The sequence below is a fragment of the Magallana gigas genome, chromosome 1 (genome assembly GCF_963853765.1).
Source record: "Magallana gigas chromosome 1, xbMagGiga1.1, whole genome shotgun sequence".
NCBI classification, from domain to species: domain Eukaryota; kingdom Metazoa; phylum Mollusca; class Bivalvia; order Ostreida; family Ostreidae; genus Magallana; species Magallana gigas.
Window position 1 is genome coordinate 55,458,315 of NC_088853.1, and position 18,444 is coordinate 55,476,758.

Consider the following 18,444-nt stretch of genomic DNA (forward strand, 5'->3'; position numbering starts at 1 on the left):
TGGATTTAAAATATAATATTCATATTTTATTTTGGTTAAAATACCGTACTCAATGATTTATGATAATTTTATTGAATTCTTAAATCAAGATATATATTAAGATATCCTTTTTCACTATTTTATTTTTATTAATTATTCATTTTATTTTTTTCTGCCTTAATGCTGTTAATTTTAACAGGTAATCAGATAATAACCCCATTCTGTCATTTCTGAAGAAAAAATCTTATTGTAAATTTAGAAGAAAAGGATGAGAGCAGAACAATTAAACCCCTGGGATTAATTATCTTGTCTGCTGCAGTAAATTTAAAGGCTTATCTCTATCTGTCATATCGAGATTAATGAACACCTTTGTCTGCACTGATGTTTGTTTTGAAGCAATTTAAACTCTCATTCCATGAGCTGCACCCTAATATTTTTTCCCCTCAGTTTAAAGGATGGTATTTGATAAAGAATATATTTCATTCTAGTCCAAATACTTATATTCTGTAAAATAAAACAAAATATATGAATTACAATAAATTAATTTTTTTTTTTATTAGATATCAGTTTTTTGATTCTTTTGTTCTTCTTTTTTAATGGATGTTTTGTTGTTGTTGTTTTTGGTTGCTATGTTTATATTAAAGGAAACTTAAGAATAGTACCTGAAAATGTTCCTTCTGTAAGCCCTGATTAAATTCAATAAATGGATGAGAGCAGGATAATTAATCCCTTGAGATTAATTATCTTGCCTGTTATCTAGGTCTGTCTTTATCTGTTATATGTATTACCGTTCACATGTGTCTGCAAGTGATGCTTGTTTGAAGTTGAGGCAATACCTAGGTATCATTGCATTGGTATCAATTCTTTGTTTTTTAACAAATTTTATTTCATCCCATGTTAACCCCCTTTATCCCGTGGATATGTCTCATTGGATATTTTTTTGATATCCCACAGTTGTGACTTTACAATAGGATTTGCGTAGGCATAATGAAGTAAAATAATGTGGAGTTTTATAAACAGTGTAAACATTGATTGTGGTATATAAAACATGGGATAAATAGAATCTCATATGATTTGTAGTATAATATGATTTTTATCCAACTTGTGTGTGTTTTATCCCCTCAGTAAGGCTCAAGAAACACTTTAATCGTTGGATGAAAATCATATCCAATTACAAATCACAAGATCCTATATATTCCAGTTCTTTACATCTTCTGCCGGGCATTTATGTTTCATCATTGTTAATATAAAGAGGATGGAATTCAAAGTTTTTTTCACTTCTCTATATTAATTGTCATAGCGGGGCCCTTCCTGACTGGTCAGTTTTGTAGTTTTTCTAATATTTGTTGTTCATTGTCTTACCAGATAATCCAAAAATGTAGAGTTGGGGTCTCTCAATGAATGACTGCACGTCAATTTTTTTCTTTTCTGGATTTCTTTGTTTGAATTCTTCATCTGTCAGAAAGTTGATAGGGTGATAGAGAAAGCATGACATAAAACTTACATAAGAGTGATTCAATATATCTGAGTGGTCATGCCATCTTTAACATTCATTCCTTTTTCTTCTGATGTAGTGTGTCTGTGGCATTCTCAATGTCTCCAGGTTCTGACATCAGCTTGCAGAATTGTTCGACTTGTTCTTCTGTCGTGTATTTGTAGTTGGTGTGCCTGACAACACCAGCTTTTTCAAGCCGGTCGATCTCATTCTTGACAATTGTTTTAAGGAGGATTTTTCTGCCATATAGTTTCCGTTCATTTTTTTTGCAAAGGATAAACATATTGAAATGAAATTTGGTATACAGGTTTATCATGATAATATCTAGGTCAAGTTCGATATTGGGTACAATCAAGTCGTTTTCGACAGAGTTATGGTCATTGGTTGTAGAAAATTCCAGGTATTTGCATTTTCCGTTCATTTTCTTCGCAGAGGATGAACATACGCAGGACAGTTAAGGCTACATCGGTAGAAGATATGCTAATAAGAGGATATTGAGATGTGACGTAACTCTGCTATGCTCCGCCTCTTTTACCAAATATGGATTCCATGCGATTTACAGGATTATAGAAAACAATATATTTTATGTTCTTATTCACCAGTTCAACCGAACATAAATTATTTATAAAATAAAACACAAACACATAATTTATAGGATAAGCTCGCATGCGCGAATGCAACAGACTTTAATAATCGTATAATGTATTATATAGTACAAAGTAAACGGCTCTCAGTCTCTTTACTTTCATAAACAAGTTCAAGAATACTCATTCTACAAAAGAAGAAAAAATCATGTAGATACAAAAAACTGACAGAAATTCAATGTTATCATTTGGGAGGGGTGGGTGGGGATAGTCTGTTGCAAAGTGGCATCGAACTTCGAATAACTTAAAAAACCCCGAATTCTACTTTATATGTGTACAATTCATGCGTAGCACGGAATAATTCACCCTATTCACCCGTAAACAGCCAATCGATATGTAATATCGACACGCCCACTTAATTCAAAACAAACACACGTGTTTTCAGTAACTTTTATAAATATATTTATGTTCTTATTCACCAGTTCAACCGAACATAAATTATTTATAAAATAAAACACAAACACATAATTTATAGGATAAGCTCGCATGCGCGAATGCAACAGACTTCGACAATAAAGAAAGCAAAAAATTGTCAATGATATAAACAACCCACCCCTATATCCCAATATGTTTAGTTACAATTAAATGTTGCTCTAAATTTTCTTTAACATAGCCATCTTTAGCTGATTCTAAACGCCAGCGACCGTGTTTTTTGAACAGCCTATCACAAATACCAGCATTTGCCGCTGCAGTAGCGCCGCCGGCTCGAAGACTATGTAATCCGAACTGACGTTTATCCAGTCCAATAGATTCAAGTGTAGACAAAAGAATTTCTCTAGCTCTTGTATAAGACAAACTTTTGTGACCCTTCAGAATATATGATTGAGAGCTTTTACAAAAACAAACAGATCTAAATATGAACTCATCTGAACATGCACTAATATTAGCTTTTTCCAAATACCTCTTAGTGATCATAATGGGACATGTAATCTGCCCAGTACCAGAAATGTAAACAGTAGTACCTTTCTTGTATCGATCAGTTTTACTTTTCTGAACATTAAGAGTCAAATAATCATCAAAAATTTGAATGTCTGACCTTCTAAGATTAACAAGCTCTGAAAACCTTAAAAATCCGGAAAAACTAAGAACGCACATACAGGCAATTCTAAGATCAAGTAAATTACAGCTGTTGTTACCATACAATAGACAAATATTTTTAAGAATGTCTGGAGAAATAGGTTCCTTTTTGTTTCTCCCTCGGTGTCCAATAGATCTGTGGCATCCTTCCCTTGTTGAAATAGGAAGGAATGAAGTACAAGGATCGGGAAATCCACACAATTTATGTGTCCAACTTATAGCATAAAAAGCTTCATCTATTGTAGCTACTGAGTTACATGTATCGCTGAGATGAATCAAATATAGGGAAACGTTATAGTCTGAGGCTGGTAGTGAAGAGATGTTATAACGTGAACACCACTTACAGAATCTATTGAATGCTCCGCTGTACCTTGTGCGTGTATTCTCAGCTTTTGATTTTAAACAAGTTTCCGGAAGTCTGCTAGCCAATGGCTCTAAGGAAGGTTCCGCGCACGCCCAGGAAGTAGTCCATTTTCCTTGATTAAAGATATCTGAAAAACTTGAAGATAAAACCAATCAAATAAGATAGCTTCAATTATAATCGTCAAGTCTCTATATCCCATTTTTCATTCAAATCGCTGAATAAATTGAACAGTACTAGTCCGTTTTTAACTGTGTACTTAGTTTTCCGTAACATCTACAGTATAATAACGATGTAATCGGATATATAAAAAAAGAATGATCAACTGTGAAATCATAATTTTACAAGACAATTACAAATCTTAAATAGTTCATCTATACATAAACAAAACCAGACCGTGCCAGCTTTATCAAGAATATAAATAATCTTGAAAGGGCCATGTCTGAATACATACTAGACCATGCCATCTTCAACAGTTACATATCTTGAAAAGGCCATGTCTAAATACAAAAATACTAGACCATGTCAGCTTCATCAAGACACAAGTCTTGAAAGGACCATGTCAGTAATCACAATGATAAATAATACAGTTTCTTCACAGCATTAGATGTAAAACAATCATAATAGACCGCGCCTGCTTCATCAAGATAGACATCTTGAAAGGGCCTCGTCTACAACTGCTCAGCGCAAAGCCTTATTGCCAAAACTTTAGAGTTGAAATTATCTGAACCGAATAAACCATTTTTAGTATTAACTCCATGACAAAACACGTTTTGGTATGGCGCAAATTCTAATACATCAGTAACATACTCTCTACATTTCATTTCTGCATCGAACAGCAGTGTCCAAAAAGGAGCGGAAGGCCACTTCGGCACAATAAGAGTTCCAATAGCTCTGCAGTGTAATATATGCTTGATCACTCTGCTAACTAAATTAATTGGAGGAACTAACCAATTATTTTCAAAATGCCAAGACTGTGAAAATGCATCGACAGCTTCAGAATTTGGATACCAAAACAATGAATTAAATCTCTGTAATTTAGCATTTTGAGCGTTAGCGAATCGATCCACTGTATGTGGACCCCACATGCCGTCTATAAATTTAAAAAACTCATCACTAGTTTGCCAATCATCAAAATCAATAACATTTGATAAATAATCAGCTTTTGTATTGTCCTCTCTAGGAATCCAAACTATGCTTAATGAAATAGCAAATTCGACACACTTCGAGAATATATTAAAAGCTAAACTCTGTAAATGAGGCTTTGTGCTACCTTTTTGAACAATTGTGACACAGTTTTGGTTATCTGTGTGCCATCGTACTGCTTTTCCTGATAAAGAAGCTGCAAAGTAATTTAATGCTAAATCAATCGCTTTTAACTCTCTCCACGTAGAACTCATCAATGACTCAGATTCTGACCATGTATGGTGTACGATTTTTTCGTCTACTTCAACCGTATATGCTCCTGCTGCAACATTGCTAGCATCTGAAAACACTAACACAGAAGGCAAAGATTCTGCAATTAAACGTTTATGATTCATTTTTACCAAGTTATTTGTCCAGAATTCTAACTCTGTTTTCACCAAATCTGGAAATGCAAGATTTATTACATAATCCCAATGACCACGGCTCTCTACAGCTAAATAAATATTTCTCGTCATTAAGCTGCAAACACAACCATAAACAGGCGATAAGGAAATAATCTGTCCGGCAAACTTTGCTAGTTCTCGAGCTGTAAAATTAGGAAAAGAATTAATCAGGAAATTCAAAGTCGACTGAACTTCTTCTACTCTTCTGTTCGGAATGAATAAAGAATAACTCTTAGAGTCCCACAGCAAACCAAGCCACTCTATGGACTGCACGGGCTGAAAATTTGACTTTTCTATATTTATCAATAACCCAGCTTGCATTAGAGAATTGTGAACAAAGTTTGAAGCTTTCCGTGTGATTTCAAAATTTTTACCGAACCCCAGGCCATCGTCTAGATATAAAACAATATCTATGCCGTGGGTTCTCCAGTGTTTAACCAATGGCCTTAAGCATTTTGTAAAAATATACGGAGCTGAGGTCAAGCCAAAAACTAAAACGTTGAAACAATAATACTGACCCTTCCAATAAAAAGCAAAATAAGTAAGTTGTTTTCTGCAAATATCGATGTGATGGTAACCAGATTTTAAGTCAAATTTGAATAAAAAACAATCTTTGTTGAAAAAATTTAAAGCAACATTCCAGTCTTCAAACTTAACTTGTTTCTTATCTACAAATTTGTTTAATTCACTCAAATCTAATATTAGTCTCTTTTTACCTGAACCTTTGTTATGTGCAACACTGAGTGGACTGACAACAAAAGGCTGAAAAGGAACTTTTTCTATACAACCGCTTTCCAAAAGATCTTTTATAGATTGTTCTACAAATTCAACATTGTCAAGAGCAGATTTGTTGTTCTTGAAATTCATAGGAGGAGGAGGTCTCTGAAAAGGAACAACGTATCCATTTTTTATAATATCAATAACGAACTCGCTAGCTCCAATACTCTGCCAATACTGGACATTTTTCGCCAGACTGCCTTTGACGCCTTTGCTGCAAACAGAGCTATTTTCAAAGTAAGCAATATGTTTCAAAAACAAGTTTATTTGATTATCCAAAAGCGATTGATTTTGATCAACATACTTCTCTACAGATCTATTTGTTAACGCCAACACTGGAGGCGCTGGACTGGACTGAAGGCGCTGTGCACTGGGATTTCCAGTGTCCGTATTTTCGGCAATTGTAGCAGATATCGTATGGCGAGGGTTGTCTACGTTGCTTTGTGTAGGGACGAAAGGAACGCTGAAAGGACGTAGGAGCAGGACTGCGATCGTCAGAAGGAGTAGAGACAGTTGCAGAGGGTTTCTTGTAAGGACGATAGCGCCGTCTCTCTCTGAGCGTGCGGAGTGCACGGTTTTCAGCTTGTCGCATGCGCTTCTCATCGTCCGAGTCGGAGGCAAGGTCGTCACTTTCATATTCCCGCACTGTTGTCCAACCGGCCGGAGACTTGTCAGCAATGCGAATGAGTTTGTTTCTCCTAGACAACTTTGTTATGATAGAAGAAACAACACTGGCCGATGACGAATCTTTAACAGACAAACGTTTCTGTAATTTCGATAAGTCACTCAATATTTCTGAATTGAAATTAAACTGAATTTTGTTCCCTTCGTGATTAAAGTTAACGGATACTTCTTTCTTTATTTGCTTAGCTAAGGAGTCAAAATCATTACCAGTGGAAAGCTGGTCCTTCAGGTTCTCAAGTTTGGAATCCATATAGGATTTGAACAGGTTAAATGTGTCAGCAATATCCGACGTGGCCTCTGGTCTGCTGGGCGCTGTATTGAAATTCCTGGTGCCGTAAGAGTGGAGGGCTCGTCAAGAATAGAGTCGTCCATAGGCTGGTCTCTAATTTCAGCTAGGAAATCTGTAGTCTGCCTCGACGACATAGAGTTAGATTCTCGTAGTCTGTTGCAAAGTGGCATCGAACTTCGAATAACTTAAAAAACCCCGAATTCTACTTTATATGTGTACAATTCATGCGTAGCACGGAATAATTCACCCTATTCACCCGTAAACACCCGTAAACAGCCAATCGATATGTAATATCGACACGCCCACTTAATTCAAAACAAACACACGTGTTTTCAGTAACTTTTATAAATATATTTAATTTAGCTCGTCAACAAGTTTGACTGTTAATCCTAATATTTTTTTTTTCAATTATGAATAAGAATAATGTACATCTTTTATCAAAACGTCCTTTTTGCGAGTCGTTTGGTGCGACATCTGTGTCGGTCAGGCGCTTCCGCTGCGCACTTGTCAACACAATGGCTGGAGGATTGTCAACTGAGGACGCGCTGCTCAAAATCTCAATTTTCAGACGTTTCAAAGAAAAAATAACGTGAGTAGCTCAGATATTATTTGAAATATATCAATGTTTTGTCTTTTTGTGTGTATATTTTAGGAAGTCACCGTAAATTTAATACGAAAACTGTTGAAAAAGGCTTAGGTAAGAAAACCACGTGTTGACCCAATTACCAGTAGCTGTGAAATTCGTGTAGAAAGTATATACGCACAGTCTTAATCTTATTTTTAAACATAGTAAAACTGTATCACAATGAAGTAGATGACAATTGTTTTGTGTCATTCCATTTATTTATGTGCAAAATTTATAATTGGAGAACTTTCTGCGATTTAGCATAAAAACGTGCAAGTAGGTCAGACGACAGATTTGTTGTATCGAGGCTCGTCATTTTAGAATGGCATGTTTGCAGACTATAAGATCACGGTAGGCCTAATAAATACTTTCCTTATATATTGTTTGAACCCTTAAACGCAAATATTAAGCTCTTAAAGATATATGTATCCGCAACTCTTGACAATTTACAAAATGTGTATTTTCACCATAAATAGCTAGTCAAACCAAGGTGCATTACAAAAGCCAGAGACGCCGGGTATTTCCCTGGCAGGATTTCCCCTGCGTATGCTAACACATAAAGAGAATCCTGACTACAAATGTAATGAACTTATACATGATGGGGCTTCTGAACTGTCTAATGGGGATGTTACCTCGCCATTTTATTTAAAATCTGTCCCAAGATGATTATTCACAACATTTTTCCAATCAATTTAAAGCTGCTTGGTCCGATTTTATATCAAATTTTATGCACGCTTTTGAACAATGGCTATGCTTAGTATATGTATCATAATAGACATTGCAGTAGTTTTACCCGTCAAGTATGCCAAATTTCAATGAAGAAAAATACGTACAAAATTTGCTAACAAAACAAACGACATTAAAAGGTACCGCGTTATTTCGCTTCATGTTAAACTTCACCCCTGACGACGAGACGGGTATGGTTGTATTACGAATTTGACATCGCTTTAAATAAAGGTCGAAATGATCAGACAATTTACAAATAAACATGTGTACGTTTTTTTCGCTTATATTTCTGAAGTCTGCTTTCTTTACAATCGATGCATAGCATGTGGGTTGAATAACCCCAATCATTCGGGGACGAAACCAAGCGGTTTCCTTTTCTAAACATTCCCATGATGCAATTTGGTTTGTTTTTTCGTTTGCCAAAGAGAAATTATTTTTATTTACTTTGAATATTTCTAACTTTGAAATTAGACTGATTCTGCTGGTGTAAATAGGAAAAAGTCCATAACTTTCTAAGATAAATGATTTGAATGGAAAAAATGTTGGTACTGTAAAAATAAAAAAATCGGACGAAGCAGCTTTAATATTTAATATACAAATTTCCATGTCAAAACTATAAACAAAACAAAAGCTGGAAAGATAAAATGGCATTTCATTTTACCCAGTGATATTTATAAAAACAAAAAATAATTATTACAGAGATTTTTTCTCCTTTATGAATTAATTGGGGCAATTTGCACAATTTTTCAACGTTATCATCAAGATGTTTTTGCAATGCAAAATCCTCATAGAGTTTTAAAGTTTGATTCTGTATTGAAACCTGAAGTGGGTGGGAGGGGGAATTCAAAACAGAAAATCTGATCATTTTTCATTCTAGTGGAATAGTGCATTTTGGCTCAGAGGAATTTATAATTATCAACATATTAATCAAAGAGTGAGGGAAAGGATAATCTGGGACAGAGTATAGAAACCTTGATCTTGACTTTTAACCTAAGCCATGCTAAAATGTTTTAAAAGTTTTTCATGTGGTGGAAGATTGGAAAGTGAAATCAGTAATATTTATACACAGGTCTGAAAAAAAATCATAAATTAAATAAAATGGGAATTTTAGATTTTGATTTTTTGTAAATCATCACAATTCATGATGGTACTTTCAACATTGCAACAAAATTAGCAAATGTTTTGGTAAAATTGTTTTAACATTGAATACATTAGGGCTGGGACGATACTGTACTTAGCCGATTCGGTACATATCACGATACATGAGATGTGATACGATACATATCAAGATACATTGCAACTAAATGAAAACATGAATAACGGTTAAAATGTATTCAATCTGTAGATGCATTACCGCATGTCTAAAGTTATTTTGATATATTTAAAATGAGCGTTGCACAATTTACAAATTACTTTAGTCTCGTATACACTACTTTTTCATTAACAAGTAATCGAAAAGTTTTCCACACTCCAGATTTAGCTTCCTAAAAATTTTGACAACTTTATAAGGTTTTCCGCCATCTTTGTACTTTCATATTAGGCAGAGGACTAAAAATAGCCAATATCTGAAGCTCGAATATTTTTGGAAAATAAAAAAAAATCGCTTAGGTATCGTTGTATTAAGGTAAATGTATTGATCCAAATATCGTCAAAATAAATACCTTGATTCACCGGTGCATCGGTTGATCGTCCCATCCCTAGAATACATGTATTATACAAGTTTTCCTGAAGTGTCTCTTTAAATTATCAAGAAAGGAAACAACAATTTATACAAATGTATTTAGATGCTATTAATTTATTTGAGATGCTGGCATATTAGAATTCATTGATTGTCAATGATGGAATATATTGACAAGTTGAATAAATTCAAAAATGATATATTTTCCAATGTGTAAGTAAGGATTCTGCCAATTTTCTTTTTTCTTCCAGGAGAGGATTATTCTTAGTTTCTCTCTGAAATTTGCTGATGGCAATCTGTACTTTGGCTAGTGCAGCATCATAACACTTCCTGAAGCTTTTGTCATTTGTCATGAGGGCTGGTTTTACACAGTCTCTTTGTAGTTCGTGTACTCGGCCACAAGCTTTGGGTTCCCAAGTAAGGCATTCAGAATATCAGCCGTTGATTTTGGTTGATCTACAGATTTTATTTTTAAAATAAATTTCTTGCTTAAAAATTCCTGGATCCATTAAAAAATATTTAAAATATTCCAGTGAATTACAGTAATTACTGGTGTAAAAAAATCTTATTACATGTATTTTTAAAATATAAATAGTATAATAAGTGTATTTTGCTTAAGAATTGTTTTAAAGAATTTTCTTGTCAAACTTTGTCCTTGTGCTTTTCCGTTATTGGTCATTTTAAATGTTTACCTTTAACTTCAATGAAAAGTCTCTTTTTGCAACTTTTTGGTTGAGGGTCTGAAAAAAAGAGTTTACAATGTCAAGTTTTGTCGGTTAAAATGGTAACTTTTGATTTTTGTTATTATAATAAACACCATTAAGCAATTTGTATCAGATACTTTACCAAATTCAGCTACAAGCGAACGTTTCTTCCGTGGAAGACTTTCTACCGGTAAATGTGCATCAGAATCTCTTGTGCTAATATATTCTGTAAAGATAAAACGTCAATGAAAACTTTAAATATGGTTTTAAAAAAGAACGAAAATTTAACATAGGCCAAATAAAAAAAAAAGTTGCGTTGCTGGTAACATGACAAAAACATTTAGAGTAGGTAGTTAGGCAAGAACTTTTTTTAATTTTTACTATTTATTTTAAATACATTGTCTTTTGTCAATATACATACACATATAAATAAAAACATGCAACAAAACAAATGTGAACTCTTTAAAGTACAAGAACAGACACATTCTATGATGCAGGTATGCATTTTAATAAATACTGCATGAAAAATATGCATGCGCTGAGTAGTACATTTCCAAATCCAGATGTGGAATAAAAAATTGAAGGGTCGTGTGTAAAAATTAGGGTATGTCAGGTTAGAGGAAACACTTTTTTTCTCAGCCTTACCAATATTTTGATAATTCATTTAACACCTTGCTTTTTTTTTTATTGTAGCATTGAAATTGTAGGTTACCTGATTCAACGACTCCGAGTCCTCCCCTTGTCTGCATAAAGGGTCCTGTTCTGTCACCATGTTGGCGCAAGGATCAGTTGTGTCTAGAGGTAAAACATGTTATTGTTGTATTTTTCATTTGCAAGGTTAGTTAAGTGCTGTTTTGTGACCATCCTCTGCACCAGTATTGATTTTTTTTAAAAAATTGTTCTTACCTTCCTGAGCATCATTGGGGCAAGCCTCTGCCCCATTGTCATTATTGTCATTATTGGGATGTGTCTCTACAGCATTGTCATGGTAATGCTGGAAACATTTTCCTGCATCATTCTTCATCTATAAAATACACATGTTTTTAACACTTCACATCAAGCATATAATTAACTAGAAAACTGACCAGTCAGGAAGGGCCCCGCTATGACAATTAATATAGAGAAGTGAAAAAAACTTTGAATTCCATCCTCTTTATATTAACAATGACGAAAAATAAATGCCCGGCATAAGATGTAAAGAACTGCAATATATATAAAGTGGTAAAAAAATTATATGAAAACTATAAGTAACAACTGCATTTTTAAAATTTCAAGATAATTCCTGAATGTCCAAAAACTCTAAATAGTAACCTTGTATCTGTATAAAACTTATGAAAAAAACTAAATTAAATGTGTATTTAAAAAAGATTTAAACAAGTGTTTTATAAAATGCAAGCCTTCAGTGAATGCAAATACATTGTATCACCCAGGGTTGACCTCAACTTCAAAACAAACATCAGTTGCAGACAAAGGTGTTCATTAATCTTCATATGACAGATAGAGATAAGCCTCTAAATTTTCTGCAGCAGGCAAGATAATTAATCCCAGGGGATTAATTCTTCTGCTCTCTCATCCTTTTATTCTTAATTTACAATAAAACTTTTTTTTTCAGAAATGACAGAATGGGGTTATTATCTGATTACCTGTTAAAACTAACAGCATAAAGGCAGAAAAAAATAAAATTGATAATTAAAAAATAAAATAGTGAAAAAGGATATCTTAATATATATCTTGATTTTAGAATTCAATAAAATTATCATAAATCATTGTGTACGGTATTTTACCGTAACGAAAATAAAGTATGAATATTATATATTTTAAATTCATATTTCAAAGAATGTACACAATACTACACATCATTCAAAATTGCCCTTAACTTCAAAACAAAGTTCAAAGATAAAGCTTTTTTTTCTTCCTGTGGAAGGTTAATTAATCCCAAAGGACAAATATTGCACAGCCTTCCAAGTGTACAATGGTAACATTCTCAGCAGTTATCTCTCTTTGCCCATTCATTATTATGCATAGTTAAGGAATCTATCCCACCACCTCAGCTCTAAACCAGAAGATATAGAGAACCAAACTTAGCATCAAAATATGTATTTCTGCCTACTGGACTAACATACCAAATTTGAACTTGATTGGGCAACCATGAAAAAAGTTATTAGAAAAAAACAGAAAATTTGTGGACGGAAGAGTGACAGACGGACGGACAGAAGGACGGACGGACATAGCGATTACTATAGGGCACCCGCAAATCCTTGCGGGGCCCTAATAAACAGTAAAATCAGAGAAAAGCAAACAGATGCAAGTTCTTTTGTACAAAGTTGACATTTAGCACCTTGCCTTTTTTTTAAAATTTAACATTGAAATTGTAGGTTACCTGACTCAACGACTCCGAGTCCTCCCCTTGTCTGCAAAAAGGGTCCTGTTCTGTCACCATGTTGGCGCAAGGATCAGTCGTGTCTAGAGGTAAAATTTTATTGTTCTATTTAGGAACTAGTTACAATTTAAGTGCCACAGTTAAAGTTCAAAAACTTTATTTTTTTAATAGCAAGGAAATGTTAAGATATGTATTTACCATTTAGTGGATATATGAATTTTGCTTCCTCTTCATAGTAGACCCTGATTCTCTTGATGGGGAGTTTGAGGAGACCTTCTGCAAATTTGTCAACACATGTTTTTCCAAACAGAGGCCAAAAAGGATGTTTCTCTGTGCAGATTGAAGGAGGTAAAGTTGTTAATTCGTGGACCTTCCTGTTTCCTGCAAGGCTCATCCTCACCATCATAGAATTCAATGCCGCCTTTTTTCCATGACCACCATACAGCTTTTCCTGCCAACATGAAGTCCGAGATCCTTTCCAGATGGGCTTGAAACAACTGGATTTTTTTTAACAAATTCATTTGAGAAAATGGTGTTGCCACGTTTCTCGAGGAGCTTGGATTGATGGCTGATCATCGAGTTTTGTTATTTTAGAGTGTCCGGTTTTGAGTTAATTTGTTGTTGAATTGTAAATCGTAGAACAGCATTGTCCACCACATATTTTGCGTGTCTGTTGGTTGTTTGTAGGGAAAGACGCCGCAGATCCCCAAAGCTTCTTTCTTCTTGTTCCGGTATGATTGACTTCAAACAAAATATTCTGTAAGTTTCTCGGAGATGGACAGTTATCCCATGATAATGGCTTCCAAAAAAATTTCGAGCTGTTAGTTTTGCTGGTTTTCAAAAGATGAGTTTTGATAGTGTTGCAAATTTAAGACATTGGTTATATAGTCTCAGGATCTGTCTCGGGTTTCTGTTTTTGAAATTTAATTGGAATATGATATTTGAATGATTTCAACTAAGCTGTTTACAAGGAATAGGAAATCTTCATGGATTTTGTTTTCTTCATATTTTGTACTGATAAAGATTTGTTTTACGAGTGAATGCAGAAAGCTCTAAACTTAAACATTACAAAGAAGTAATGTTTGGTGTTGTACCCCCCCCCCCCCACCCCCCTCCCCTTCATCCCCCCTTCCCCTTCCATAAATATTTCACCACCTGATAATAAGTTAGTGCGTTCTGTTTTTTGCGCAGAGGGTTAGATTGTCAGATTTTCATTAGAATAAGGGGGTCACAACACCCTTTCATATTGAGAGCAAATAATTAATTTGCAGCCAAATAGATTATGTCATGAGTGGGTAGAGAACAATACTGCATTGTTTCAAATATTAGTAATAGGGGTATCAGAATAAACTCCTAGATCAACAAAAAACGAATCAAAGTCGAATCAAATTGATATAAATAAATCGTAGGAACTTTTTCTCTTCTCTTTCCCGCAAAAAAGTTACCAAGTGGAACAGTTGAATGTTATTCACATTTTCTTTTCATAATGATTGTGATAGTTATTTTACATGTATTTCTCGGGATATGTTTGTCTTAGCACACTCCACCCTGTGACTGTCAAAACGAATTAGAAATTGCCTACTGTCGCCATGTACGGGCATGTCCAGAATTTGTATCAAATGCCCAGGTGGAATGTGCGATAATTGAAATAATTTTGAAAGCAAACACGTCGCTTGACCAAGTAATGATCCACGGGGAATGTAGCAACATGTCGGTATACAAGCGATTGTGCATGTATGCAATTAAGCAAATAGTATTGCGGTCTACCAGAGAAAGTTTCCTTTGTGCAGGTAATTATATACTTAAAAAACTGAAGTGATTGGTGAAGCAAAATTACTGTACTCGAGTGTTAATTTATCTGTTAAGGTGATATTTTCGATTTATTGTGTACGTAAGTTAATATGAAGACCTATTTCGGAAACAGTTAAGTTATTGTATTTCAGAGTTGAATTTTATAAAATTTGCGTAAAAAAAATTATAAAAAAAATTTATAAAATAAAAAAAAATTCAAGAAATTGGATTTCAAAAGTTTTGTTACTATTCGATCGGAATTAAACATTTTTGGGTCACATGACCTCTTCTTTTTTTCTCAAATCTGCGAACCTTCCTCTGTGCAATCACCCGTGTGACGCGTGACACCGTTATCAGTCATTCCCTCATGGCGTGTTCACTGATGAACGGACGCGTGTTGTGTAAAGGTACAGAACTTTTGTTTAATCTCACAGATCATTGTAAAATTCTGTCTTTTATGTCAAATGTTTAAACGCTTTTATGAATATCAAATCTCTGATGCAAATGAAGTGGAAAATTAAACTTTACCTGTAGATTTGACCACAACGATGAGACCGCTGTTGGAAATCACCAGCGAGAAGCGTGAGTAATCTCTTCTTTTTGTCACTGTATCTTCTTTTTTATTAATACTTTTAATTGGGCGATTTTGTTTTAGATTTCTGTTAAAGTTTTCGTGGGAAAACTAACATTGTATTACAGGTTTTTTTCCCACGCGTACGATCGTTTCGATCGAGCGCGCACACAAACAGGGTAAAAATGAAATATTTTTATTTTAGAGATTGATTACAAAAAGAAATAAAAAAAATTATGGACAACTTTTTATTGCTGATGTTGTGTATACACTCCTCTGTTCGTGTGAGTGGAGAAGAGTGCAATTGATTATTATCGAACATGCGCGGATCTGAAAGGGAGTGGGGTGGGTTGGGTCCCGACCAACCACTCCCCCCCCCCCCCCCTTCTATTTGGAAAATGAAAAATTATTAAATTTATATGGTAAAATTATTGCATATATGCCTCGGACCCCCCACCCCCGGCTAACAATTATCCTTCGGAACCACCCCCCCCCCACCCCTTTTGGAAAAAAAAATTCTGGATCATCGCATGCCAGAATCCATTTTTTATTTTGCAAATAAAAATGTGATTTTTTCCCCCCTTAAATTTAGATTTTACACTCGGAAGGGATTCGTCACGGACATACAACAACTTTTCAACGAGTGACGTAACCGAACAGCATGCTATCAGAAGCACACTTATTAATGAATCTTATGCATTTAATAGTACACCAATCCCGTATGAAACTACTTCGCCCGAAAATGAATCCCTGGCATTGTGTCCTATAACTACTGCTAATGTTTTAACAGCGATTATGCATGACAGTACTCCGCTTACGCAATCAGTAAAACAGACCACCCCCCTTATTAAACACTCCACAAATAACAACAAATGCCTCTTTAACATCTGCAGCTACTTCCTCTTCACATTATTTTACTGTCACCTCAAATTTGACGGACTTGACGACTGCTGACATACAAACTCGTATAACCACCATGGGAACGAAAAACACTGAGTCCTTCGGTACGAATCCCGACCAACTGCTTTACATTTTATTTTGTGTACCTCTTTTAATATTGGCATGTTTTATTTATATATATATTATTAAAAGAAATTTTAATCGTAGGCGAAAACACTAACATGCAACTCAGCACGTCAGTGATTGGGAAAATGATGATACCGATGAAGATTTTTTTTTTTTTGCATGAGGTGTGCATGGAAATTAGACAAGTAAGTAATTTTATTGCTAAAAACCTTTAACAAGTTAAAAATTATTTTAATTTTATGAAGTATGACGTTTGATGAAAATTTAAAAATCAGTCATGAATAATTATACATTTTCATCGAAATGAACTAATATTTTTTATGTAATTTTTAATGGGGGTCATTGATATGACTTAAAATGATTTACATTCTTATCACAGTGAAGTAATGTATTTTTTACAATTTTTTTAGTGAACGAAGCCCTTAGTATTGCCATTACGGCCATGATCATGGCCGGCTTGATCGGCCATGGCATTCTGCTGCGGTATCTCCTGAGGAGATACCGCAACTACATTTTGCGGAGGGGGAGGCAGGACACCCTTACGGCTGCGCCACGTGAAGTTGCCAGGGCAGACCATTCATGCCGCCGGACCCTGGCCGCTGCACAGGAGCTGGAAGGGGCCCCCTGACAACCATTAAGAAAGAGCCGGTGACTCCCATTCCTGCCACTGCACCCTGGCCGCGGCACAGGAACTCCACCACGTGCAGGCGGCCATCAAAAAGGAACCGGTATCCCCCTGCTCCTGCCGCCGGACTCTGTCCATGCCGGTGATCTCTCCGAGGAAGGACCCCTACCTCAGGGACGAGCTGATTGCCTTGTAATCTTAATCAACTGATTAAACCCGATAACAAAACTTTTAAACTTGCTTGGTGTTTTTTTCCCCACTGTTTTCCTATATGATGAGACGAAAGAAATATCTGCATTTGTTTTTGGCTGATTTCTTTCTTTCTTTTTTTTTTGGTAACTATATTATAATTTTAGAAATTAAAAAAAAATGTTTATATTTCTTAACGTCTCAAAAACTGTATGAAAGTTTCAAGCAAAAACAAAAAGAATATGCCTGAGGCAATTTAATCAGCTGAAAAATGAAACGATGGTTGAGAAAATCAAAAATAGTCTGCAAGTTTGTCTAAAACATTAAAGACCATTTAGTATCGGTATTTATCTCCTGTTTGTCAAACAATTATCTGAACGACGTAAAGGACAGTCTATTGAGTAGAATTAAAAAGAAAACAGATCATTATATTAAAAGATTCAAGATATAAAAGCATGGTCAATATTTAAACGATTTTGCAAAGACACATTTTTAGCTCACCGAGACGAAGTCAAGGAGAGCTTATGCTATACCCTCGGCGTCGGCGGTGGCGTCGGCATCGGCGTCGGCGTCCGGACCTGGTTAAAGTTTTTGTTGCAGGTCCTGTATCCAAGCTATTACTTGTCCTATCTTCACCAAACTTGCATGGATGATGCATCTGGACCTACTTATGGAATTGAAAGACTTGGATGCTGAATCTGGGTCCTAAATTTTAGATGCTGGAGGAGTTTAAGGTTGTTGGACCAGGTTAAAGTTTTTGTTGCAGGTGCCCTTTGATAGCAATATCTAAGTTACTGCTGGTCCGTACTTCACCAAACTTGCATGGATGGTGTGCCTTATGATACTGATGCACCAGACAGGCTTGAGTGCTGAATCTAAGCTATAGGTTTCGGATGCTGGAGGAGGTTAAGGTTTTTAGAGCAGGTTAAAGTTTTTGTTGCGGGTGCCCATTGATAGCAATATCTAAGTTACTTCTGGTCCTAAATTCACCAAACTTGTATGGATGATGCGTCTTATGATACTGATGCACCTGACAAGCTTGAATGCTGAATCTGAGCAATAGGTTTCGGATGCTGGAAGAGGTTAAGGTTTTTAGAGCTGGTTAAAGTTTTTGTTGCAGGTGCCCTCTGATGATTATATCTTAGTTACTACATGTACTGGTCCTAACTTCACCAAACTTGTATGGATGGTGCATCTTATGATACTGATGCACCTGACAAGCTTGAATGCTGAA

The 18,444-nt window shown here is 35.1% G+C and overlaps 1 long non-coding RNA gene across 1 annotated transcript; it reads left to right on the forward strand.

Moving 5' to 3' along the window:
• Positions 1–7,303: 7,303 nt before the first annotated feature.
• LOC117685675 (uncharacterized) lies at positions 7,304–13,770 on the forward strand. Its single transcript, XR_010712196.1, has 4 exons — positions 7,304–7,484; positions 11,322–11,429; positions 13,004–13,097; positions 13,248–13,770. It is a non-coding gene; the product is annotated as an uncharacterized lncRNA (long non-coding RNA).
• Positions 13,771–18,444: the final 4,674 nt, after the last annotated feature.